Below are 27692 nucleotides of genomic sequence, written 5' to 3'. Positions count from 1 at the left end.
TGAAAGGAATGGGATAGGTTTTTTCAAGCTCAATCCAAAAATATAAATAGAGGAAATGATAAAAAAGTAAAAAATTTCTGACAAGTTCGTCTAGCAGACTTATAAATATGCCTAATTTCATTACTATAAGGTAGAAAAGCTGCCCACCGGTAAAATAAACAAAATACGGTGGTCAAATCGTTCGCAAAATATTTGGACTGCTTGTGGGGAGATATTTTGAAAAAAAAAAATCAAATGGATAGCAAAACGAACTCTTTAGTAGTCACCTGGCAAGATTCCAATCATAAACTTTTCGTTGACAAGTCTCGCCTGTATTTTCCGGAAAAAACAAGGAGACAAAGTTGAAAACAATAATGGCTTGTACATGAGGAGGCCGACGATCTGTGGAAACTGCAAATTACTCAATCTTTCATGACGATTGACACGATGAATAGCTAAAAAATATTTACAAAAAAGACGGCCTCCAAATGCGACCGCCTCCAAGGCGGATAATCGGCTATTTTTTTATAACTTTGACCAAATTCAAAATTTTGAGTTACTATGAAGATTAAGCTTCAGGGAACAGAAAACGTTATCAAAAACAGCCTAGATTTGGAAAAAAGGGGGGTCATAGTATACCTACATTATAGTTGGTGCACGTGTTGCCCAAAAATTAAAGTCGAAAAATTTCCTTATTAGACGCTATCTCAAAAACCACCACAAATACCACAAAAATTGGCACATGTAAACATTGCATTATCCGGTACCTTCGCTGAAAAATCCATCAATTTACACCCATGCACACAAAAGTTATTCACAAAACAAAGTGTTGCATTTTTTTTTCGAATATACTCCTTATTAGCGATGTCATAACGCATAGAAAGCCAGTTGCAGTAATTTTTGGTTTTGTTCGAATTAAAGTTTACATTTTTCTATCAAAAATGTTTTTAAAGAAAAAGTATAAGGAAACTACATACACTTAGGGGAAAAAATACAACAAATAATTCTACTAGTTGAAATTATGAAAATTAATTTTTGGATGAATGAAATTTTGAAATTATCAAGCGCGTGATGCAAAACAATCATATTTATTTTAAAAAAATTGATAACTGTCCGAAAAACATTTTTATACAATATAAGATAATAAAAGCATTATAAAATTTGTAAGTGATATCATTGAGCCAATCCGTCATACTGGGTAAATTTTTTTTTCAGAATCGAAAAATTTTAAAATTTGTACATCTATTGCTCATTGTTGGTTGCCAGAATTTTCTCAGCACATATCCGGGACGGAAAAACCTAGCTATTTTTATCTTAACAACTTGGCAAAATCCGGGCATTTGATTTCAAAATGGTCGACCAAAATGGGCAAATTTGGTCAAAACCAAAAAATTACTCATCAAAAATCAAGAAAAAAAAGTTGGAAAACAAATTTTTCCATCAAAAAGTATCAACCGATTTTAAATTGTATTTCAGGCAGACCATTCATGATTATTTTTATGAAACTTGCTCAGAAAATTTCGTTTTGGAAATATAAAAAAAAAATATAGCATAATTTGTTTTTTTGAAGTGTGATTTGAGAATGAAAATGAGAATAAACCCGGTCAAAATCCGGACTTTTCCAATGAAATCCGGCCAACCGGGCCGGACCGGACTTTTTCCAAATTTTATTTTAAATATCCGGGCAAATTCGGATAAAACCGGGCAATCTGGCAACCTTATCTTTGTAGGATCAGGCTCGTTGTTTCGGAATTCGAATTTCAAATTATTGAACGGTTTGATTTCCGGCAGCAACCGATAATATATTATCCACTTCATAAAACTTTCCGTTGCAAATATCGTAGACAAAGTTGGCAAAATAATGACTGGCTTTATTGGTGGTTTAAGAACAAGTAGTTTTATTTCAATGGCTTATCCTAGCTTCAAACCTACGGAGGATAAACTGACAGCCTATCCTTCTCGTTACTCTCCCAGACTGGAAAACAGAAAAAATGAAAAAAAAATCGCTCAAATGTCAAACTAGTCCGATAAAGTCAGCGATCAGTGAGTGAGAAACAAACTTTGTTCCTTGGGAATGATCATTAAAAAAAATTTTTTCTAGTCATAAAGAAAGTTTTTCATTGAACAGGTTTGCAAAAAACATCATACTGAGCATGTATTATGCATTAAAAAATAGTTTTGCTGATTTTGTTTTGATTTCTATGTTAAACGATTTCAACTCTTTTTGAAAACTACTCAGTTTTTTGTCGAAAAGTAAAAAAATGCTGCAAAATGCTGTAGCGAATTTCTATGTGCCTTACCCTGGTTACTCTAAATACTCTTTCTCTCTCATTGCTTGAGAGGAAATAGCAAAAAATGGGTTATGCAAAGCTATAAAATATACACTTCGTTGAAAATATTCACTCTTTTTTAAATTTTTTTTTATGAAAATCAAAAACTTTATCTCACGATGTGAGAAATTATGTAATCATCATTTTGTTATTATTATTTTAATTAATCCATTCTGTCTTTTTCCACCGGAAGGCCAAATCAAACAAACAATGAGCAGCAGCAGCCTTAAAAATCTGCATATTCTAAGCCAATTCCGCCTTTTTTCACCGAAAGGCCCAATCATAACAATCAATCAGCCGCAACAGTCCTAAAGGCGTTTCCAAAGTCATTCCGTCTTTATCCACCGGAAAATCATAACAAACAATAGCAGTCTTAGAAATCTGCGCTCCTTTAGCTATTGCCGTCTTTTTTACCGGTAGGCCAAACCAAAAAAAAAAAACAATCAGCGGCAACAGCCTTAAAAATCTGCGCATCCTTAACCAATTCCGTCTTTTTCCACTGGTAGATCAAATCAAAATAAACAATCAGCTGAAACTGCCTGAAAATATGCGCTTCCAAATCCATTCCGTCTTTTTCAACCGGAAGGCCAAATCAAAAAAACAATCAGCAACAACAGCCTTAAAAATCTGCACTTCCTATGCTAACTTCGCCTTTTTCCACCGGATGGCCAAATCATAACAAATAATCAGCCGCAACAGTCCTAAAGATCTGCGCTTCTTTAGCCATTTTCATCTTTTTCCACCGGAAAGCCAAACCAAAACAAAAATTCAGCGCTCTCTGTCCTTAGTATGGATTCCTTATTCTACCAACCACGCCATTGTCGCGATTTTACGGTTCTTATGAGTCTCAATTCAGAGATTTACTCAGACACGTCTTACACTCACAAGAATAGATCAATGATCAAAACTTTGTTTTGTTTGTTTTTGCCTATTTTGCCATATACATTTATTTTATTTTATTTTTCTTCAGTGTTGCGGAATACAACTATTATTTTATTTTATTTTAATTAAATTTCATTTATTTTCTGCATATCCTTCACCTCATTCTCCATTCGAATCTTCAAATCAACCTACATTCTTCAATCTTAATTCAAAAGTTAAGAAATGATCACTTGCTTATTTGGACCGAAATGAAACAGGAGTTTGGAACTTTGAAAAACAGTCAATAGCTCACAAATAACAACCATGCTGTTTACGACATCTCTGATATGCTCTGATTAAAATTAACACAACTTGACGTAAATTTTAGTTGAAAAAAGATGTCGAAAACGTGGTTGACTTCAGTTTCCATGCCCTCTGTTAGTTATTGTCTTCAAACATGAATAATTGCTATCCATTTAACAAACTGTTGAGCATGACAATGCTACCATTCCAAATAGTTTCAAAACTTTTGATTTGCGGGAAGCTCTTTCACTAATCGTTCCGTCAATACTTTCTCCCTACAATTTAACTCATTTAACTGAAGAAAATTTCGTCCACGTACTGCAGAGTGAAATCAAATCAGTGTATCAAACCGCGACGTGGTTTCGTGAGTAATCGAAATCAGCCATAAAAGCAACTTCTTATCTAAACTATTTTTATTCTTGGCTCCCCTCTCTCGAGTCCGCGCGTTCTGGGGAACCCCGAAAGCGGAAATGCTTCAAGGAAGTCGAGTTTAAGGTTGTTGTTTGCTTCATCCATGCAACAGCATTTCCTTCGAGCAGAAGAAAGTAAACTTTTCCTCACCCCAGATTTTTCGCCGCACTTGTTTCGACTTCTCAAGTGTAGCAATAAACTTTAACTAGGTGAACAAACAGAATGGCTCGGTGCAACTTCAAAGCTAAAGCAAACAACTGTAAGTAAGTAGAGCTCGCTGGGGCCCCCAAACTAGTTTTGTAGTTCTGTTGTCGTAAATTTGTGCTGAGTTGCTGTTGTTGTGCGATGAACAATTCAAATGAAAAATTGTTATCACGTTGTTCCTAATTTCCGCCATTCGGTACAAATGCGGCAAACATTGGAGAGCGTGTTAATGGAACAATTCCAGAATCTGTGGCCTCAAAGTGGTGGCCCCACAAGGAAAAGCACTAAAAGATGAAAATGTGTAAATTAAAATCATTGCTGAATGTATTATTCACAAGAATGAAAGAAAAACTACATCACTTCACTAGTACACAGGCTGAGAGAGAAAAATGAGCCCCATTCTAGCTAGACCCATATCGTCAACTGCTATCGTACTTCCTGCTTTTCTCTGTCCAGGAAAAAGTACTCGAAAGAAACGAGGAAAAGAATTACTCGCACTAGTCGAGGAAAAAATATGTAAAATAATGATCCTCATTCATTTATTCATTTGCAGTTCTAGACTCGCGCCTTCCCTCCCTCAATCCACCTTTCATTTTTGCCGGAACAACTCGCCCATTTAAACGTCGCTCGTCGTCGAGTAGCATTCAGCATACACACTAATGTTTGGTCTAGTTTTTTTTTGTTGCTTCTCTCCACACCAGTTTTCTGTCATTTCTTTCACAATTTTCTTGCCCGGGTGTGTTCTTGGCGATTTTCAATCCGCGCCGTTTGTCCGTCGCCAGTGAATCATCATCATTCATTTTAATTCCACCCACTTCCACCCCATTCGAACTTGGAAAAACATACGGCCATTGGGTGCTTCACCATCACTGGCCATCGGCTAATGGGTTTTTTTTTCATTCTATTTTTAGGTGTGTGTGTTTTTCGTTGTAAGGTGAGTTTGGGATCAGGATAATTTGTAACCAGGATTTGGGGTGGAATTTAAGGGTTATTTAGTTTTAAAAAATCACCACAGAAGTTCACATACAATCTCGTTATATCATTGATATCACTAGTTTACAGCATTTTTGAACTCAGTAAACTGAAGGTCATTTCCAATGTGAAATCGGGCGCTGAATCCGAAAATGAAATTCAAAAAAATCTCAGTAGAACCGTTTTTGAGTTATGCTCCAAATATGAAATTTCGAAAAAATTAAAAAAGTTCTTGTGCTTAGATTAAAATATCTCGGACGGCATAACAGTAATTTGAAATCCCTCTTTTGCATATTGAAGGTGAATATGTTTTCTATCGATCATCTGAACACTGTTTTTGCGTTTGACCAACAGTATTGTTGATATTAGTGACTTTATGAGAAAAAAAATTATAAAAAACGCATTTTTTTAGAGAAAATTTTGTTTCAACGAAAGTTTTAGACTCGATGGTAACATTTAAAAAATCTGATTTCCTTTTGCGCTTGAATGTCGATTTGAAACAAAGATTTCAAGTGGTTATTTATCAAAATCGGTTGAAAATTGAAGAAGTTATGGCTACTTTACCATAACCGAAATTTTTGGAGTTTTTAATAATTTAACGAACCGCAGTACACTTATCATAGTATAGGAAGAATGAAACATGATAAATCTCACTCGCTTCAAGTCAAAATTATTTATTAGCTTACCAGAAGGTCACATGCCAAGTTTCAGGAAGATCTGACCATAGGGAGGGTTTGCTTAAGTCTCAAACGTGAATAAAATTTTGAGGTATTTTGCCAGGAAGGGACGAAAAATACTGGTTTTTCATCAATAACTTTTCTCATCACTAGCTGATTGTTTTCTATGGTTGATTTTCTTAAAGCCTAAATTGAGACCAATATTTCACCCGAAGACTGTAACTCGATTGGATTTGAAACAGAAAAGTTATTGCGGTTCAAAGATTGTATTTTGGTCGAAAATTGTCGTATAAAACGCAATGGGTAAAAAGTACTCATTGCGAGTTGGACAAAATTTGCGGCCTTTGAACCGCAATAACTTTTCTGTTTCAAATCCAATCGAGTTACAGTCTTCGGGTGAAATATTTTTCGCAAGTAAGGCTTTAAGAAAATCAACCATAAAAAACAATCAGCTAGTGATGAAAAAAGTTATTGATGAAAAACCAGTATTTTTCGTTCCTTCCGGGCAAAATACCTCAAAATTTTATTCACGTTTGAGACTTAAGCAACCCCTCCCTATGGTCAGATCTTCCTGAAACTTGGCATGTGACCTTCTGGTAAGCTAATAAATAATTTTGACTTGAAGCGAGTGAGATTTATCATGTTTCATTCTTCCTATACTATGATAAGTGTACTGCGGTTCGTTAAATTATTAAAAACTCCAAAAATTTCAGTTATGGTAAAGTAGCCATAACTTCTTCAATTTTCAACCGATTTCGATAAATAACCACTTGAAATCTTTGTTTCAAATCGACATTTAAGCGCAAAAGAAAATTAGATTTTTTAAATGTTACCATCGAGTCTAAAACTTTCGTTGAAACAAAATTTTCTCTAAAAAAATGCGTTTTTTATCATTTTTTTTCTCATAAAGTCACTAATATTAGCAATACTGTTGGTCAAACGCAAAAACAGTGTTCAGATGATCGATAGAAAACTTATTCACCTTCAATATGCAAAAGAGGGATTTCAAATTACTGTTATGCTGTCCGAGATATTTTAATCTAAGTACAAGAACTTTTTTAATTTTTTCGAAATTTCGTATTTGGAGCATAACTCAAAAACGGTTCTACTGAGATTTTTTTGAATTTCATTTTCGGATTCAGCGCCCGATTTTACATTAAAAATGTTGGTCAGCTAATCAAGTTCACGATTTTTTTAAAATTTTGTAAACTAGTGTATTTAGTGCATGCGTGCAGTGAATGAAAGTTTTATTTTATATCCATTAAAGTTTGTCAAACCACCCAGCTAACAAGAAATCGTAATAGAAATGAGAACATAAGTTTTTTATATCGAGATTTTTTGTGGTTATCGTATAAATATTAGTTCTGATCGATTTTTCATGATTGATAAAGGTCATGATACGCACTAAGATTGCAATTATTCCGCTCGGGATAATGACTCTACGAGTCACAAAGAGATTGCTTGATTCTGATGAAATTCGAAAGAAAATCCACCCGAATTTCGTGACATTCCGTTTTTCCTGAAATCCATGATGAAATTTCTACGAGTGCACTGGCACTCAAAAAATTCTCCTTAATTCAAGAAAATAATCGCCTGTGTTACGTGAAGCTCTTTGAGTTCGTGTGAAGAAACAACTATTTTGTGTCCTTTTCTACTGGGTAACACGGTTGAAATGTTTGAGGACGCAAGTGATTTTTATTACCGGGAAAACTTTTGAAGTATTACCATTGATAAGCTGATATAACTTCCCCTGCGTGAGAGAAAAATATTCATCGCCCAGAGTTCCTGGCGCCAACTAGCTCATCATTCCCTAAGCTTCGCTTCCCGATCATGTAATGATACCATATAGCTAAATTTGGATTTTTTCGTAAATCATCATTTGACAATTTCAAAATATTTTTTATGAAGAGTTATGTTACTCAGTTAGTTTAAATTTTAGTTTCAATGTATCGAATCATTTCCGTTCTTATTGAAGAAGAGTGTATGAGCTTTTGAAAATTTTATCCAAAGGGGAAATTTGAAAAAAAAATTCAGATGATCTAAAAAGTATATTCTCTAATAAAATGACTAAATCGTTCACCAGAAGATCCTTTTTTAAAGAACTGTGGTTTTTTCCTCAATAAGATAAAGAACATTTGCGCTTTGAAAGTTTTTAAATCCATAATTTTTATTAATTTGATAAAACTAATTCTTGAAAACTGTTCAATAATATTATGAAATTATTTTTCAAATTTCAATATCCTATTAATTGGAATAGTTTTGTTTATATATGAAGAATTGATTTTCATATGTAGTCATGTTTCAAATTTTGTTCTTCAAATTTCAAAGCTCAATGAGTCTAGTACATTTCAACCATCGGGATCTTTTTTTCACTGGGAGGAAAACATAACAAAAATTTAACACCATAGCAACTTATACTTTTGCACGCCGAAAAATTGAAGCAGGCTAAAAATGCTTGGTAGATAATAAAATTTCTATATGTTTTTCTACGTGTCATTAGAACACGTGGAGTCTATTTTGAATGCTAGCGCCCCATCACAACCAGTGTATAAATCACTTACTTATCAGTTAAGACACGAACCTTTGGTTGATGGAAATGTGGTGCAGAGTTATATCAGTTTATCAGTGGTATTACCATCAGTAATATCCTCAAAATTACTCTCAAAGGTAAGAACCGACGTTTATAATAAACGGTACATCCGTTTTTATCATTACTGAAAAACAAATAATTTCATTCTTTTTCTTGAAAGGTTCAAGTTCCATTAAAAATTAGGAAAAGTATTGCGGGATACGATGAGACAGAAAAAGGACAGCTGAAGTATCAAGTGCAGTGTATAGAAGCGCATCAAGACTGGTCCTCAAATCTTCAACGATAACACTCCCAAACAAGTGCGTCCCAGCAGCAGGTATCAAAAAGCAAGGCAAATGGAACCTTTACAAAAAGTAGTAGAATTTAAAACCCAACAACGTGGAGTAGGACATTTCAAATCAAACCCGAACATTCATCATCCGGCCGACAAGCTTTAAAAAGTTTGTCAATGATTCCATCGAGTGCTGATTTTCGAAGTAGGTAAACATAAAATATTTCAAATAAATTATCCGTTTTTGGAATAAAACGCATTTTTTTAATTGAAATCAAGAATAAAATACAAATTTGGAATTGATTTGGAAGAAGGGACCGATGAAAGTTTTCAACAAATCTTGGTGAAAACCTGTCTCGAACCATCGAAATAATTTATCAATCATAACAGAAAATCGCTTTGAGTCACAAGAAAATTTGACAGTTGTTTTCCTGAGCAATTTTGCTGTCCCGAGATTTGTCCTGTAATTTCAGCTGTTGAAAATACAGGACGAAATCGTCCCGACCACAGGAGAAAAGATGAAGTGACTTACCATCGATTTGTTCTGATTTAAAACGAAAGGACGAAACTTAAATTGACACTCGATCGGGTCTCTTCCTCTCTTCCCGGTTCGAAAAAAAATATGTCAAGCTTCATAATTCAGTTGACTTCAAGGAGTTGTATTCGCTGCTAAATTCTACGGCAGAAAATGCTCATCGTGCCCCGAAAAATGGTGCTCTCTTCGCCCCGAGTCAACGAGTTGAAGTAAAAACGATGTGTACACGGTGGTCATAACTTTTTCATTCAGAACTTCCAGTTTTTTCCCGGGTTTTCCGGTTTTCCCGGTCATTGATTGTCAAGGCTTACCAGACTGCGATTGTTAAGTTTCAATAATATAAACGAATTTTATTGATTTATTGATTTATTTTATAAACATTCAGGCTAACTCGATTTTATTTTACGGTTTTTATCTCATTTTCTAAAAATAAAAAAATTAATTATACACGAAATCGTTATGTGTAGAACCAAGTTGGAGGAAACGAAACCACAATACAAGATTTTTAGAATTTATTTACATACTTTTAAGTTCGAAAGAAAAATACGAATTTTCAAAAAATGTATGGGAAAAGGCCAAACCCAAAAATTTTAAGCGTTTTTTCTTGAATTAAGCTGTCTATAATATTATACTCCTCATTCCTCACGCGACTTCTAATGTAATATACTACATTTTTACAGATATAAACTACCTGTTTTACTCCATCAAGTGTGTCATAACAGTCGTTAAAAAATACTTGTCCCGGAGAATTTAAAATAGTTTTGAGGTCAAAAATGTAGCTCGCTCGTCTCAGTAAATTCTGTTAAAATGTTGTTTTCAATCGTTTAGCATTCAAGAATAGATATTTAAAAAATTCGGGTAGGTAATTATGAACACTTGGTTTTTTATATTGTTTGATTACTTCAACTATTATTTTGTGATTGAAATGACAATAACCATAAGAATCTTGCAAATATACCTTTATACATAATTTTATTAGCCAGTCTGTGAAAATGAGGTTAAAGATTCCCTTTTCTTATGTCTAAACGAAAACAATCCATGACTTTATAATCAATGGTATGTCTGGTATCTTCAAACAATAGTTGTTAATACATCACGTGCAAACATTGTGGAAGAGTTAATCAAATAATCGAAAATTGAGACTCTGATTAGAGATGTCAAATGGATAAGAAAAGTTAAAACAGGGGCAACAATATGTTTTTCATTTCATAATTTATCGCTTCGTTCGTGCTTAATTTTTCCCTCATGACAATCAAGTAAGTAACATTCAGTTTTCTAAAGAATCAAAAATTTAAATAAAATAAATTTAAATTCTTTTAAGATACAGATAAAAGAGTTCAAGAAATTAAACTTAAAAACCTTAAATCGATTTTTTTTCCAAACCAAAATTCTGTGTCACAAACTGAGTCATAATTTCAAACCAAGATTTGAGAAACAAATGGCAAATTAAATACAAAATAAGGAATCAAAGTACAATCAGAGCCAAAGCAGGAATTGCAAAGTTAAAAATTCATATTTAAATTATTATTTCGATTTTATATTTTTGAAACACAAAAAACTGTTTTTACGTAATGTGTTGAAAATTGAAAAGTGTTGTATGGGCTAACATTTTTCAATGATAAAATTATTTAGGAATGGTCATTAATAATAATACATATTTGAATGTGTTTGAATTAAGGAAATTTGCTATAGAAGAAGATAATTAAAAAATAATAATATCAATCAAAAAAACTTGGGTTAAATCAGTTAGAAAAGTGTGAATTCAAATTTCAAATCTCAGACTGAAGTTGTAAAAGAATTCTAACCGCCGTAAAAGCCGTAATTTTGTGTATAAATGTGGACAAAATATTTCATGCCTGATTCGCTGGAAACTTCTGAAATATATCCTTCAATCAATAAATAAGAGCAAGTGGTGTAGTATTTAGTGTTGAGAAGACAGTAGAATCCCTTGATCCATTCGGACTATTTCGAACATTCCCGGGTTTTCAAAGTGAATTGGACCAGTGAACCAAATTACGGTCTGGCCCAAACAGAAAACTCAAAGGTGGCTCATTTTTTTTTAAACTATGCTGTATCAAAATTGTTTTTTTTAAGAGTTTGAAAAGCGTTAACACGCCGCCGGAGTGTTTCGATAAAAAAAATTGATACTTAATATGTTTTTTGTCACTTTCTTAAAGATTTTTTTTTACGAAGAATCAATGGATACTGTATAAATCTGGCCGGATTTGATGTTGAAATGCTTTTAATCAAATGCCAAAATGTAGCGCTAAAATTTTAAATCTAACTTTTTAATTTGTACGGAATCAAACGTAAATTTTATTCACAATTTACTTAAGAAACGCTCTGGAAGTTTCGTCACGGTCTCAAATGTTTGCCACGCTAAGAAATAAGTTCCATCAAAATTTTAAAAATTACTATAAATGTTTATGAAATTGTAACATAGTAGGCAAGATGGAGTTTTTCAGGAAACAGTGAGTTTGATAGGGAAAAGTCTCCGATTGCACTCCGCTAATTTATTGGGATATTTTGTTGTTTTGAAGCTACAAAAAGACACAGTACCATACGATCAAAAATCGTGGATTAATTTTTAAAATTCATTTGAAGATGTCGACTGGTTTAAATATAAATTTGTTTGTTAAGTATAATTTAGAATGCTTTGTCAAGAATAAAACACATTTGTTTTCAATTTCTGTCTTATGTTTAACTCTTGTTAAACTCTGTTAAAATAGAAAATTATAATGTAACCTTTTTAACATTTCCAAGTCTGCAACGGAGAGTCTGAATTCAAAATTTAACTTTAAATTTCTTCTTTATATAATTGATTGTTTTAAATAATTGACTTGCGGTACTTAAAAAAAATACAAGTGACTTTTCACTTTCTTATCTAATTTTTCCGAGATTGTTTTAAACTATGGGATCCGGAAAATAATGAATTTTGTCAATTTAACGGATATGAAATTATTTTTTAAATTTCAAAATTTTCCTATTTTTCTTAGATGTTTAATTCTGGCTTGAAAAATGAATTTTTTTATTCTGATGACAAATTTTAGGTTGAATCCCTGATCTCAGGATCAAACAGAATGTTGGTTTCCTTTAGTATTTTCCCTGATTTTGGGTTCCGGTTCTGTGGCCACCTTGTGTGTAAGTATACATCATGTTGTTCAACCCTTCAACCCGAAATAGCTTTGCAAGGATGCAGAAGTGACACAGATTGTTCTTTCATCCCTTTCTCTTATTTTTCAAAACTATCTAATAACTGCTAGGACGTATCCAGCGCCGTTATTGATGTTTAAATAGAAAGCATCTGTTTACAATTTAGGGTGCTACATCGCTTGGCACACAGCACCCTCCCAAAAAAACGCACTTCAATCAACCAGTTTACAATTCTTTTGACGACTTTTGAAATTAAACGACAATTTTGATATTTTACCCAAAACTATGAAATAAGGGTTTCAATGATTAAAAGAGGATTTGAGTAGTCTAGCTAAGCTAAGCTCAAGAGAAATAGAAAAATTATTTTTTTGAAGAAAATTACTTACTTCTGTCCGTTTGATATAACGTTGACAGATAATTTAAAGAAAAGTTATTTTAACACATTGAGGACCGCGAAGAAATCTTAACTCGAAGACATCAAAATTTGGCAGTCCGAATTCTACAAATTATGTGTCGATGAGCTTTTAAAAGTGTTGTACACAATTATGCAGAGTAAAGTTTCTTTATAAAATGTATCACATTTGAGTTTTGCTTCTCAGTGAAGCGCACTTGCATCAAGCGAAAAAAACGAGAAATCTCGCAGATAATTTAAAAAAATGTATTTCCATATTACCAGATTTTAGAATTTTTTTTGCGCTATCATTGTCACTTAATAAATTAATTTTGTCTGTGGAAATATAGTCGATTTTCTACAAAGACACCTAATCGAACTTAAAAAAACTTACAAATTCAAAATATCAGTGAAATTTTTTAAAGCAAATAAAAATTCGCTAAAATCGACGTTTCAATCATGTAGCTGAATGATTTTTTTATGAACTTCGAAATCAAAATTAAGCAATCTTGCAAACTTTGAATAAAGAACTCCCAAATAAAGGTTTTGATCAAATTTTACAAACAGTAACCAAGTTTCAACTTTGTGCTAAACAAATTCTTTAAGGCTTTTTCAGTCAAATCACGGTTCCAAAACACCTTCTCTTCTTATTCCGACGTTTCGTTCTTTATTTTGTAATTGATCCTCCAGATGAAGAAACACAATTTTCTGTAAGTTTTGTACAGTTCTATGTTGTCAATTAGTTCATTAAGATATTGTAATGTTTGTTGTAGATTCCTGTGAAAAAGTTCAAATAAAGAACGAAACGTCGGAATAAGAAGAGAAGGTGTTTTGGATCCGTGATTTGACTGAAAAAGCCGAAATATTTTCCCGTTTATACAGTTTCACCAGTCGAGAACAATTATCTACAAATTCTTTAAGGTAAACATAAATTTTCAAGGAAGAAATATGATACCTCTATGTTTTTGATTACAAACACCGTTTTCGCAGAATTCTTGACTCAACAGAAACTCAACTTGGAGTTAAAATTTTCCATAAAAACATCGTCGAACTTCTACGAGCACCGCCTACCGAGTCCTCGATCAGGATTCAGGAGTTTTATGTAAAAAATTTAAAACAAACTTAAGAAAATATAAATGGTATCAAGCGAAACAGAAATCTAATATTCGAGGCAAAATCCAAAAATTAATAGTTCAAAATATTTTGCTTTGATTGCTGGCTATTTAAACAGCGATCGAGTTACTGTTTAGAAAATTTGTCATGAACTGGAATTATAATCAACATTCAAGGCCAAAAATATCATTCAATCTGATGCAATTTCAATGTCTGGTTTGCATTTCAAAATAGCTTCAAGTTGACCAACGACGCCGGCGAAAATGAGCTCACACGCCTTAACGGATCTTTCTACGCACAGAGTCCAGCGACCAGCACAGATGATTTCATTTCCCAAACATCTTGAAGTGAGCACAATTTGGTAAAGCAAGAAAAAAATCGGTTTAAAATGTGGAGAAAAAAAATCAAATCCAGACCCAGTTGAGCGCCAAACTGTGCAAACAAACAAACATTTGAACCAAACATGCCATTTCGACGATTCGACGACGATCACATGTAGACTAATGCAAACAACAGGAAGCGGAAAGTCACGATTTGCATATACAACACGTACCTTCTTCTTAGTGAAGCAATGTTTCAGGGCTGAGGAAGTCTGTGGGGGAGTTTGGTCCCAGAAAACGTCATCTTCTGTTCCGTTTGCGGCGTGTCGTTCTGAAGCTGAATGCGTAATATTTGATGTGAATGTTACGGAAATTGAAAGAAACATCAAGCACCTTCCTCTCGCGGGCCCCGACAAATGTGGTTCCTTACTTCCATTTGTATTTTTATGCGGGTCGAATGGAGAAAAAACGGGAACAAATCGCATAAAAATAGCATCAACCACAAACAACCGTCATGTCAGCTCAAATCGAGTCAAAAGCGAAAGTGACTTTATGCTCAACAGTAGTTTTTTTTCCTGTTCCTTTCCTCTGTTTCTGTTCCAACTAGTTAGTTAATCCTAACTCACAGTCAACTAAAGTGCTCTTTCAGATCCAATTACTTCAATCATTGCACATTCGGGGGAGTAAATAAGTTGGCTCTTTGACGAATCGTTTGCTTACCGACTGCCAGAATGTCACTCCAGAGGCAGTGATTTAAGAGTAAATGAATCAGTCACACACTGCACTCCCTGGTGTCAGAAAAGCCATGAACACACACACAGATTTGTTGATTTGGCATGGTGCTGCACCAGAAAACTGCCGAACTACTGCTGGAGAACCCTTTTCAAAAGTTCTCTGAATAAGATGAAAACGGGAAGCCGGCAATGCAACTGGTGCAATTTACCAGCCCCAGATGCAGTCTTCTCTCTACATTACTTCGCTCTGTTGTATACATTTTGTTGGTTTAACTTCTTCCATGATTGGCTTTAAGTAGCAAGTGACATGTGACATTTCGACTCGGAAGCCAGCGAGGGGTTTTTGGAAAAGAAACGTACTAGAATTCAGTATTAATTAGAAATTAATATTTGAAAGTATTCAAAAGTAAGACGTGTTATTGAAACTCAAATTTTTCATATTAATAGTAATAAAAAAATTCGTTAAAAAATAAGTCGCGAATGACATAAATATGTTAGAAAAAATTTGCCGAAAAAAAATTCTATGTTTTTTGAAAAATTGAAATCTAACTCTCAGTTGTTTTACCCAAAAACTCGGTGATGGTTTTCTGTGATGCTATTTCCTTTAATTTCATTGAAAATTCATGATAATTTTTTATAATTTAAAATGGGAAAAATCAAACAACATTATCAATTTTATCATACTTATTAAATTAAGAATTCTTAATTTTATATTGTCTTTTTTTTCTGGCAACGCTGCTAAGACTTGCTTGGTCAAATTTTAGCTCGTGAAATTTTTCAAATTTCGTGGTTTATTTGACTGATTTTGTGACTGATCATTGTTTTTATTGAGTGATAGTGAATGGTGTTTGCTGTTTATTGTGAAATTGACGAGTTTTTGCTTAAAAATATCCGGCATTTTAAAGTTTCAATTCGGGCGGCTTGATTGGCTTACGTTCTTAGTTGGTCTGAGTTGGACGGGGCCCGGGGCTGAGCCCTGGGGCTATTGATAGTTGTGGTAGGCCGCATTGGCGGCGATGTTTTTTTCGGCTAGGGGTTGGGGTTGAGGAGTGGAAAAGCCCGATTGAGAAGTTTCGATGAATTCATATTGGTCGCGTAAGTTGTGTTTTGACAGAAAGGATTTTTCCACGATATTTGGATGAACATGTGTGTTATTGTTGAATTGTGATGCCAGGGAGCTGAGGAATAAGTTGGTGTTGTGAGTGAAGGGGAAAAAAGCGTTGAGAAGGCAGCGATGTTTTTATTTAAAAGCGTAAACCGGTTGAAAGAGCTTCCGAATAGTTTCGTTTGTAAGAATTCACAAACGGGCGCTAGTGAAGCTGTTCACTATGGAACTGGGCCATGAGGTAACGACGAAGACATTGGTTCAACATTGTTGGTTTGTATTTGGAAGAAATAAGATAAGTATACATTTTTGTTACTGATTAAAATCCAATCATAACTTTCCTTGAATTTATTTATTTGTAATCTATGATTTTTCAATGTTGGTTTAAAAACGACGTTCCTGCCGTTAACACAACGGTGGCGGATAGCAGAAGCTTGGAAAAGACATTTTTATTCAGCGTTGCCACTTTTGATTCCTTAACGATCTGAACAAATCTATTTTAATGGACAATTGGAAATTTAACCTGAAACAGTTGAATTAAAAAACAAATCCAACATAATCAAGCTAATTAATACTTATTAAAGCATCATTATTTTGTTTATAGAATTTTAGAAAGTTAATATTTAATGCTATAATTTTTTTATTTAAATAAATTCTACTGTGTTAATTTGTTAATTGTTCTTATAAATCGCCAAATTTTACGAATATTTGATCAACACTTTAAATATTTTTCCACTTTTTCAATGAATAACCTTCGTTGTATAATTTTTTTTTGTACATACATGTTTGTGCAAACTACAATTAAGCTTCTGTAAATCCTAACAAAATTTTACCATTTCAGATCTGTATCCTTTTATAAATTATTCAAAAATATTGTTTTTATATTTTCAATAAATTATATATTACATCTATTCATTTATCATCGTATTTTATACATTATTATTTCATATATTACCACATTGTTTTGTAATTTTCCTTACTATCACCAAACTATTTCACATATTTTAGAATGAATGTATCTGGGGTTAATCCGAAGAAACTATTGCAAGCGGAGTGGGTTGCCAACCATTGTAGGTTTCTGAGGGTTGGATGCATTCCTTCGACGAACCATCGGCCGTGGAAGCCCTAGAAGTAATTCGAAGGCCAAGCCACACAGACATAGGCAGGACCTTGTTACCGATGGGGGACCCATACATACATACATACAATTCTTAATTTTATATTGGCGAACAACGTTTTTTTGGAAATCATAATTTTGGAAATCAATTCAAGATTTAAAAATTCTGTGGGATCGGCGAATAATTCGAAATTCTGTGTTTTGTGACACAAATTCTGAGATTTGCTCAATTTTGTGAAATTTCAGATTTTTCTGTTCTCACCTTCTTTAGAGCGACTTTAACCCTTTAGAACCCAATTTTTTTTTTTCGCTAAAAAAAATCAAAGAAGCTTAGTTTAATGAAAACAAATTTTGTTCTACGAAAAACTTTATGGATGAGAAAATTTTATTGACTATTTTATTCTTATATTGCATAAGCACAGGGGCTTAGAAACATGACTTACAGTAATTTTTCGATTGAAATTTTTACACAGTTCGACCAGACCTGTGCTATATTTTATGTAGTTTTTGTTAGAATTATTGTTGTAAAAATTGTGCATTTTTTCAAATTGTTGTCGTTCTTTCCCAATCCCGACTCTAAATCCACCTAAGCGGAGATTATGATTCATCTCTCCTTCATAACTTAGGAAATATTTTCCTCTAAAAATCTATCCAGAATGGTGGTAGCTCTTTGACTCAACAGTCAATCATTTTTTTCGATCGAAACACACGTTGCCCAAGGATTTCTGAGGATTTTTCGTAAAATATGTGCGTTTATTGTTTGTTCTTGTTTTTAAGCTTCTCTTAGCTGTAATTTTTGACAACTGCTTGTTAAACAGTTTCAAGGATAGATAGATTATCCTTCATCCGTCCCAGAAACTTTTACCTGTTACATTTCCTGAAGTGTCAATTTGACACTCATGACTAAAACCAATATATCTCTCTTGTTTTACAACCGAAGTTTTGGAAACAACGTATCGTAACTCAAATATGTTTTTCAGACAGTATCCAGCTACAATTTTTCAGTTCTTAGAAAAAAAATCAAAAAAAAAACATCCTTGCGAAAAAAGACCGTAGATCAGGTAAGAAACGTTCAACAAATATTTCCTTTAGTGACTGATAAATCTGAAGTTGAAAACTATACATAAGGATATATACATTTTTTTAAATTTTTAATATCATAACCACAAAAAATGTAAAAAAGTGGTGTACAAAATGTGCTTCTCAATCAATGAAGCGTCAAAATTGTTAAAGTCACACCAGATAAATTTTCAAAAGAGGATTGGGAAGTCAACGCTATTTGGCACATTTTTACATTATCAGATTGTCAAGATACAAAACACAGAATTTTTGACGAATTTTCAAAGGAATCGGTTGAGAAATAAGAGAGATATGGCAGTTTTAAGCGAGAAGTGTTGAATTGACACTAAAAGGAGTTTTTTTACTGAGCTTTCAGGGTGCGTCCATATAAAGTAATGATGCAAAACTAAAGATTTCAAGAATTCATTGAGGGTCCCCGAGGAATGTTCTTCATTAATCTGTAAAACCAACTAGAATTCATGTGGAAATACCATAAATAACAATATTTTTTATCCTGTGATTTTAATGTGATAAAAACTCCGTCAAACGAAGCATGTAATAGCAGGGTTAGATACCGCAGTTGTAAACCACAACAATTAGAGTTATCATTTAATGATAACAAAATGATGATGATTTAGTTTGTCACATCGTGATATAGTTTTTAAAGATTTTAAAAACTTTGACCAGTATGACGGATTGGCTCAATGATATCACCTACAAAGATTGTATTGATTTTATTATCCTGAACCAACACTTTTGGTGTAAAAAGATGTTTCAAACAATCACCAGTTTTTTAAAATAAATATTTTTATAATTCAGTTTCCAGTCCGGGCTAAAATGCATCCAAATGCAAATCAAAGATTCACCTCTTAAAACTCGTTTCCATTTTCTCGAATATTATTGATTTGCATCACTATATCGCTCATTTAAAAAAAAAAACTTCAATCCAAACATTAATCTTCATGATTTCAACTAGGAGTAGAATTTCATGCAGTATTTTTTTACCCCTAAATGTATGCAGCGCCCTTATGCTTATCTTTAAGAACATTTTTGACAGAAACAATGTAAAACTATATTCGAACAAAACAAAAAAAAATCTGCAACTTGTGCTTTTTGCGTTATGACATCACAAATTTATCAAAATCTATAAATTTTCAAACGCTCTCATTTAATTTTTCATTAAAAAAAAATTTGGTTGCAACTTACCCCTTTTTCCTTAGTAGGGTGAAATTCTCATGATTTTGTAAATTTAAAAATATCTGGTGAAACCAATCATTTTTCTAACTACGTAAATTTGATGTCTCATCAACCTTAACATTTTTAACGTAAAAGCGGTAAAATAATCTGTGGACATCAAGTTTTTAGAACTATTGAAGTGGAACAGTGTTGCACGATGCTCCAGTTGACGGTAGTTAAAATTGAAAGAACCTTTTTTCCAATTTAAACATTTTCCAATTCTTAGCTTTATCAAATCTTCTTTTCTTTATTCTGAATATTTTCATACCTAGAAAACAAAAAAGGACTTTAGGTACTGCTGGAAAAGATTTGCAAGAACTTTTCTTCATGCAAGTTTTTTTAAATGAACCTGCTACATTCAGATTTAAAATGAGTTTTTGAAGAGCTGATGTTCAAGCACGCTTTAAATTCTGAACCATTGTGCATTTTGATCTTAAATTCATTGATTACTTCAAATTGTTGCGCATAAAACAAGACTTGTTTGGAAATTACTATCAAGATTGCCGAATTCAGACAACAATCTAGGTGTGTCAAATCAAAATCATAATTTTTAGTATTAATACTATGAATTTAAAAATCATTGATGCTAAGTTTTATCTCTTGAAAATACATATGATGAAACCTGCAATTTTGACAGTTTACATAGTCCTAATTTATATACTAATCTTGGACATGATGTTTTCACTAAATTTATAAAAATAAAAAAAAAATAATTTAAAAATTTAAAAAAAATTATAGAATTCTATTGATTTTAGTGTTAAAAAAAGACTGAAATAATAAAAATTGGATGTATTCATTTTCAATTTGTTCTCCAATTGTACGAAATATTTTACAAAAAAGAAAAGAAAAAATTCTTGAATTAATAAAACTTTTTCTTGAAATTTTTGATAATTGATAGATACATTTTTCAAATTTTTTTAAAACTTATCTATATATTGAAAATAACAAAAGGCAACAAAATTTGCATTTTTTTCGAAGTGCAAAGAATTTAAGCTTATTTTGGGGCGCTGATTCAAAACATGCAAATTTAGTTTTTTCGAGCAGCTCTTGTTTTTTTAAATAACTTTATAAAATTAGCAAAAACTCATTGAATAATTTTGGGCACTTTTGGGTAAAACTGTAAACCCCCTCCCATAAGATTTCAAAAAGCCATGTGAAATGTTTTTCTATAAACTCAAAGTTCAACATTCATAATCAGATTTTGATAAACGACTAAAATAACTGAAATCTTATTCCACAATTCTACTACAGTTTTTTAAAACATTTCTCACTAGTTGATAGAATTTGAGTCCCGAATGTCGAATTTCAATAATATATGACTAAGCTTGCCAGATTGCTCAGGTGTTTCCCGATTTTGTTTACATTATTTACTAAATCAAACGAAAGTTTGAATTGATTTATTAAAAAAATAATTACGTACTTTGCGTCCGAATTTTTTGAGCAAATTTCATCAAAATTATCATAAACGATTTTTTAGAAACTTAAAATATTATTAATAGTTTTTAATTGCTTTTCTTCCGGATTTTGAACAAATTATTATGATATTGGGGAAAATAACCCGGAATTTCACTTCCCGGATATAAGCGGAAAAATATTTGGTAAGCTTAGGTTAAAATAATCCTGGATTTTGAGGATCCAAATTTGCTTATTAACATTTAAATTCGATGTCTGTGATCATATTTCGGATTCTTGGCTTAGTTTTTTTTGCTTACTTATGCCGTTTTCGTTTATCTCCACTCGCGCGGGGCAAAACTTTTTCTGAATAAACAAACAGAATCGTTACCCGGGACGATGCAAATATATGGTTGCTATACTCATCCTTATGCTTCCCCCAACACTGACAATTTTTACGGGGTGCAACCGCCTGCTTGAGGTTCAAATCTCGGGCAAAACTAGTGGACTTCTGAATTAATAACCGAACGTAATAACAGCAGTTAGGGCAAAACTCGTGGGTAACTAGGTTGCCACTGCTAATAAACGAAAACACTATTAGTTTAAAAATTCTAAGTCAGACTCGGAATTCAGATTTTGAACTCAGGTTCAAAAGGCAGGCTTCAGATCCGGAATTCAAATAAAAAAATCAGTTTCAGTTTCAAATCGAAGTTAAACTATATAATCAAGATAAACATATCAATGTGAGAACTTCATTAAGGATTAGAATTGCTGATCGCAGTTTTTTCTGTAATTTCCGCGCTTTGAAATGTTATGACATTTTTGTCCTCACATCAAGGCTAAATCCCCCAGAAAACTAACGGGAATTCAATACACAACAGAACTATCCATAAGCACGAAACCACCGAATTTTTGTTCTTTCAATTCAAAATTCAGTTCAACCCTAAACACTTTTTTAATCTGCCAAAACAAGCACTTATTTCACTGAATCTGTGCACATAATTTTCCCATTTCAAACTACCAACACTTTCTGAAATTATCTTCATCTTCGGCCATGGTTTTTGTCTTCCAAATGGTGGAAAAAATGGCTCTGTCAAAATTCATTTTAGCAAATTTTTTGCGGAAGAAAAATAAAAACGCGTGCGTCGCCCAAAATTCATGGCTTACTTTAATTTTTTTTTTCAAATATACACAATCAGTACGAAACTTCTAAAAAATGCTATAATTTTGTTAAATATTTATTGAAATCTTATTGCACCAGTTGATTATTTTTACCATTTAAGTTCATAGACACGAATGCCACAAGGTGGTAAAGTGTCATAAATAAACCAAAAAAAAATTAAGTTCACTATCAAATCACAAAAACTGTGAAAATCAAATTCCAAATGTTATGGGCAAATAAATCTAGGTCATATCAATCAAGAAATTGTTTTTAATTTTGGTTGATCAATACTTGAACATTAGGTTCTAAAGCTTTAGTTTTAAAACACTTTTTCATGCTCACGATATAATTGCTTACAAATTTCTAAAAAACATTCTTTCACTCTCCAAAAACTTTTTTTAAACAAACCTAAATTTCACATAGTCAACTACGAAATAAAGATAGACATCCTTTTTTTTTAAGTTTTTTTCAAAAAATTTTTATGATAATTTACATCAATTTGATAACCCATTTCTGCAGTCACTACTCGTAAATTTTATGGAATCCCAAAATGGGATCAATAGAGTGTGTTAAATAAAATGCATAGCACTACCACCATCTTTCCCATCTTTGCAAGTGAAAAATCGAACCATTTCATAACCGCTATCACTGTTGATGTTTACTATTAATAAGTATCCCAAAATTTCCTCGCATCATCAACACTAGCAACATCGCCAAATGGTATGTGTAAATAATACGAATCAATTTAGCGGGTTTTTGTACCCACTTGGTACGGGTAGCTTCCCGAAAAGAAGATCGGGCCAAAGCCCAAATAACACTTTGCAATCCGGAACACGTCCCAAAGCTGTTACACAACCAATTTCCCGAGCAATCCTGAAGAAGTATCCCACAGCAAAGGCACCGAAAAAGAGAGACAGAGAGAAAGCACGTGATAAGACCGCGACCTCTTTCTTCACCTTCATTCCTTGAGGCCCACTGCAATCGGAAGAAAGGAGAAGACACCGCGACCTCGAACGTCCCGACCTCAATATTTTTCCGGCGTTGGTTTGGTACCCATCTCGGTACTATCACTAAACCCACAAGACGAAAAAAAAGCACGAAACGAAACGAAAACCGGAAGAAATCGTTTGGCAAATATCCACACGCGGCGCCCTACGAAGCTTACTCCAGCCCTCAGAAGACGGATTCAACATTCAACATTCCAGTCCAGTCGGTGGAGTGTGAAGATACTGCACGTCTCCGAGAGAGAACCAAGTCAAACAGTCATGATCTTTGGGGACACGAACGGTCACAAATCTTTGCTACGTTCCAGTTTTCCGTTCTTTTACGTTCTGCCAAATGGAGCAGCAAGCATTTTTATATGAGTTTGGTTCTTCATGGTTTTTCCGTTTTGGAATAAAGAAAAAACGGCCAAGGTAAAATTTTTCCATAGCAAATATTTGCAGGAGTTTTTTTTTTCAAACACACCCTAGACTTCGAGGTACACTCACCTTTCAATGTGATGTGATTTGTCACAGCCTACTCCGATAACGGCGTAGAGTACGTTATGCTCCGATAAGGAATGAATCAGGCAAGTAAGCGAGGAATCAATCAACAACAACACTTCTTCTTGAACACAACTTCACTTATCTTCAACACCTTTGCTAGAAACACTGGTAGCACGCTTATCTTGAATTTTCAAAACGAAAGAAAAAATGGAAGCTACTTGCGGTCGCAAGATTTTATCGCTGCTTCAACAACACGCACGATAGAACATTTTCACCACATCTCTGATTGATTTCATTGACACACTCGAGTAGTTGCGTGCTTCGGCCTTCTTCGATTTCAGCTCGCTTCCTCCGTTTCACGTCTTCTTCGCCTACTTCAATTTCTATAGGCGTATCTGCGAAGATGACCAGAATTTATCCCAGCGAATGCACACACACTCTAGGGAGATACAGAGAGTAAATCCGTTCCAATCGGCTGGTTTAACCTCAAGCATTCATGGATCACTGTAATCGCGTTTTGTGGTCACTGATTTTGCGGTTGGCCGCAGCTTCTCGTAATCTAATAATGATTAGGGCACATTTACCTCTGGCACAAACACACACAGACCGAGGATCAATACGCCGCAGCAGGACATTCACCGACAGCCCGAGCCCAATTGCCCAGAACGGTGAGTTTAATTCATAAATTTTCTGCACCAAGATATGATTTATTCACGACGGCAATCAGAGAGGCTTGAACTTTGGAGTGCGGTTTGCCTCCATCCAGGGGTGGTCATCAACAACGCACCGAGAACGCAGACACACAAAAACACACAGCCTACTGCCAGGCTGGTATAGTAATTAATATGATGACACTATTGCTGAGGAGGGCACTTGGCTTGGCCCGGATCGAAATCACCAACGTTCAACATCCGGCGAGCACATTAGCACACTTGAGGCTCCTCTTTCCGCCTTCTGCAACCGTACCCTGGACACTCGATTTTTGCGGTTACCCGGGCAGCGTGTTGACCGCCAATTTAATACCGGGATGTAATGTATATTGACATAAATTAGGCTCAAGCCTCCTAGCACACAAGTACACGCACTGTCTGGAGCTGAGTGGCCCAAACCGCTTCCTGGCCACCTGCTGCTGACCTTCTTCCACCGATTGAGCTGTCACCAAAGACCCTGGCAGGACAATTTCTGCGTCCGATCAAATCCAGACAACCGCCTACTCACTGGCAATTGTAGTAAGCCCAATTCCACGACCAACTACATCCGCCTTCCCAGAGCCAAGAACCATGGCAAATACTTTTCTCAGTCGATTTCCTGCGGCTAGCTGTTGTCCTGGCGTGAGCAAAGACCATAAACCGTTACACTTTTATCATTTTCTCGGTTCTTTTAATTTATGCAAATTAAAAAATAATAACAACGATAGAACAAGCCCGCCTCGCGCCAAACGAAACGAAAAAACTAGGGCTGGTCCCCAAACCACCGGCAGGACATAACTTTCCACTTTCCACCTGAATCACAGGTACATTCACAAAGCTCCTGTTGCTGGGGATTGTCCGTTTTTTTTTGCTGTTACTCAAACTTCACAGGACTCGTTTTGATCCATAAACGAAGCTCTTGGTCCCTCTGTTCTTGCCCTGTTTTGATTTCCAGGACCAGTATTCCAAAATTTGCAATAAATTACAACACTCCAGGAACCTACCCTCATACAGGTAAATTCCGGTTGCAGGTTGTCCGTAGCCGTCGCCAATATCCGGATGACGACCTCCCCGAAAAAGGACAAGAACCGCGCGCCCGAGATTGTCCTTCGCCAAAAATTACACCAGACTTACACTTACACGGTCTATCCTCAGAGCAGTGTAAGGAACAAGTTTGTAGAAAAAACCGAGACCGCGAACGTAAGCGCTCCCACACACCGTTGATTACCCTCGGTTTGGTTTTGCCGAACCTCACGAACCGAACGTCGAAGATTGACTGACGGGATTCGGTTGGTCGCCGGTCGGTCACGGCCGCCTCGTCTCGTAAAATCGTAACGCTGGAACAACGGCACGCGATCTTCCCTATTCCCAGTTCCAATCCAATCCAACCAAACCAGTCAAGTCTGCCAGACACGGTTGGTTCCTCGTCGTCGGTCTTTTCGCCCGTTTATCCACCCATCGACCAACCAACGACGTAAACAGAGCACGCGCGGAAAAGTGCATTCGCTCCAACTCTCTCTTACTCTTTTTTCGAAACTCTCTCGTGAGAGATCGAATGCACTTCTCTCAGCACACCTGGTCCGTTTGCCGCAAGGCAGCCAGCCAGCCAGCAAGGATGCAACTATGTTGCATCAACATCTGGTCGTTGTCGGCGCTCTCTCGCTCCGCTCGCTCCCACCCATCAACAACACTGTTGATGTAAGAAGACGGAAAAACATAAATAATGCACACCGCTGCTGCACGCCGCAGGATACACACCCTCGCGACAATTCTCCTGAAATCTCATTCTCTCGCTCGGAACTCGGTGACCAAAGACTCTCAACGGGGCGAAACTCTTGAAACTTTCACGGTCACGCGACACGTTTCCGACTGACTTATAGCAACATTCTTACAGGGAATCTTGACTTTTTGTTGCAGCAGCTAGGTTGCTTTGTTGCGTTGCACGAACCATGTAGTATCATATGTTTTGCGCATCATCCCCCCGCGAACAAACTGTTGATTCGGTGGGTGGGTTTTTTTGTTTTCTATCCCCTGCCTCTTCCGACTGTGTTTTGGTGAGATGAACGACGGACATGTTCATCGGTAGTGATTTTGATGACTGTGGTAAGGGTGATGTGTTGCGTCGATGATGATACGAAACAATATTGAGAGTAACTTCGGCTATTTGACGAATGATGGTTTGTTCAATCTTGAAAGTAAGTGTTTTAACTTGTTTTTGTTCTAAACATTTGATAAAAATCATTCGATTTTCTTGAGCATGATAGCTGTTTTTACACCAAAACTTATAAGTTTGATTTGCAAAAGACTGTAGACTTCTACCGGCCATAAGTTTGGGATCACCCCCTAAAACATGAAAATTTTGTTCCACCATATCTTAGTCATCTTATGACATATTGCGTTTGGTGTGGTTTTCAAAATTCAATTTTTTCTAAAGATAAGAACAATACCAAAAATAAACAATTAATAGGGAAATTGATTTCTAACACAATTTTTTTACTCATGAATGTCTCACAAAAAATAATAAATTTTACTGATAAAATAAATCTTATTTTTTTAAACAAATCATATTGAATGTTTCAAATCAATGCTATTTCCGGTAAATCATTGATAACTTTTTCAAAATGATGTTCCTCATTCTCAACTAGAAATTTGCTTCAAAATAAATTTTTAACAGTCTAGTTTTCTGATTTGGCAATTATAAAAATCTTAATTCTATTAATTAAGATTAAACATTAAAAAAAATCTTAATTCTTAAGTAAACGTTAGATAAGGTTAAAAATCATGATTAAAAATTGTTTGGGAAATAATAATAATTGTTATTAATCAATCATCTTTATTTACATTTCTTTTCTTCATTTTCACTCGTAGGGTTGATTAAAAAATTTTTCTGTAGAATTTTGAAAATGTAAAAAAAAGTTAGCACGACATGAAATGTGAATTTTGTTTAAAAAAATCCATTTTGAACTTAGAAGGATTTATTCAAAAGTTGATTATTAAATTTAATTTGATAAAACAAAGAAGGAATTCAATACTATTTCAAGAGCGCCAGTAATCAAAGTTAGAGTTAAAACCTTTTTCTAAAATAAAATTCTTCCAGTTACCAAAATAACGGGTCAAAAAAGGCCATTTTTGAAGTTCTTAATATTAACTTTATAAAACATGTTCAATTAAACTGACAAAGTACATATTGAGAAATACATAGATAATTTCGCGAATATTAGAAAAAAAATAAAAATATGGAACTCCAAGTTTTGTTGTAAATATTAGAAGAATAAAACAAATACAAATTTAGTAAGCATTGCGCATTCAAACTTAGTTTTGAAGTTGCTACTTCGAATCATTTTTCTAACTTTTCAAAGATTTATTAAAAAGACATGATGTATGTATGTATGTATGTATGGTTCCCCCATCGGTAGCAAGGTCCTGCCTATGTCTGTGTGGCTTGGCCTTCGAATAACTTTTTAGGCTACCACGGCCGATGGTTCATCGAGAGAAGGCATCCAACCTTCAAAGACCTACAATGGTTGGCAATCCACTCCGCTTGCAATAGTCTCTTCAGATTAACCCCAGATGCATTCCCTCTGAAATATATAATTATTTA

The 27692-nt window shown here is 34.3% G+C and overlaps 1 protein-coding gene across 1 annotated transcript in view; it reads right to left on the bottom strand.

Moving 5' to 3' along the window:
* The window catches only part of LOC129746288 (discoidin domain-containing receptor 2), a 903668-nt gene extending 878289 nt beyond the window's left edge, over nucleotides 1-25379 (bottom strand). Inside the window, exon 1 of the mRNA XM_055739885.1 lies at nucleotides 23406-25379. The gene's annotated coding sequence lies outside the window, so the exon portion shown is untranslated. The remainder of the gene's footprint in view (nucleotides 1-23405) is intronic.
* Nucleotides 25380-27692: the final 2313 nt, after the last annotated feature.

The sequence above is a fragment of the Uranotaenia lowii genome, chromosome 2 (genome assembly GCF_029784155.1).
Source record: "Uranotaenia lowii strain MFRU-FL chromosome 2, ASM2978415v1, whole genome shotgun sequence".
Lineage (NCBI taxonomy): Eukaryota > Metazoa > Arthropoda > Insecta > Diptera > Culicidae > Uranotaenia > Uranotaenia lowii.
The sequence above is the reverse complement of the archived record's forward strand: the minus strand, read 5'-3'. Positions and strand labels throughout refer to the sequence as shown.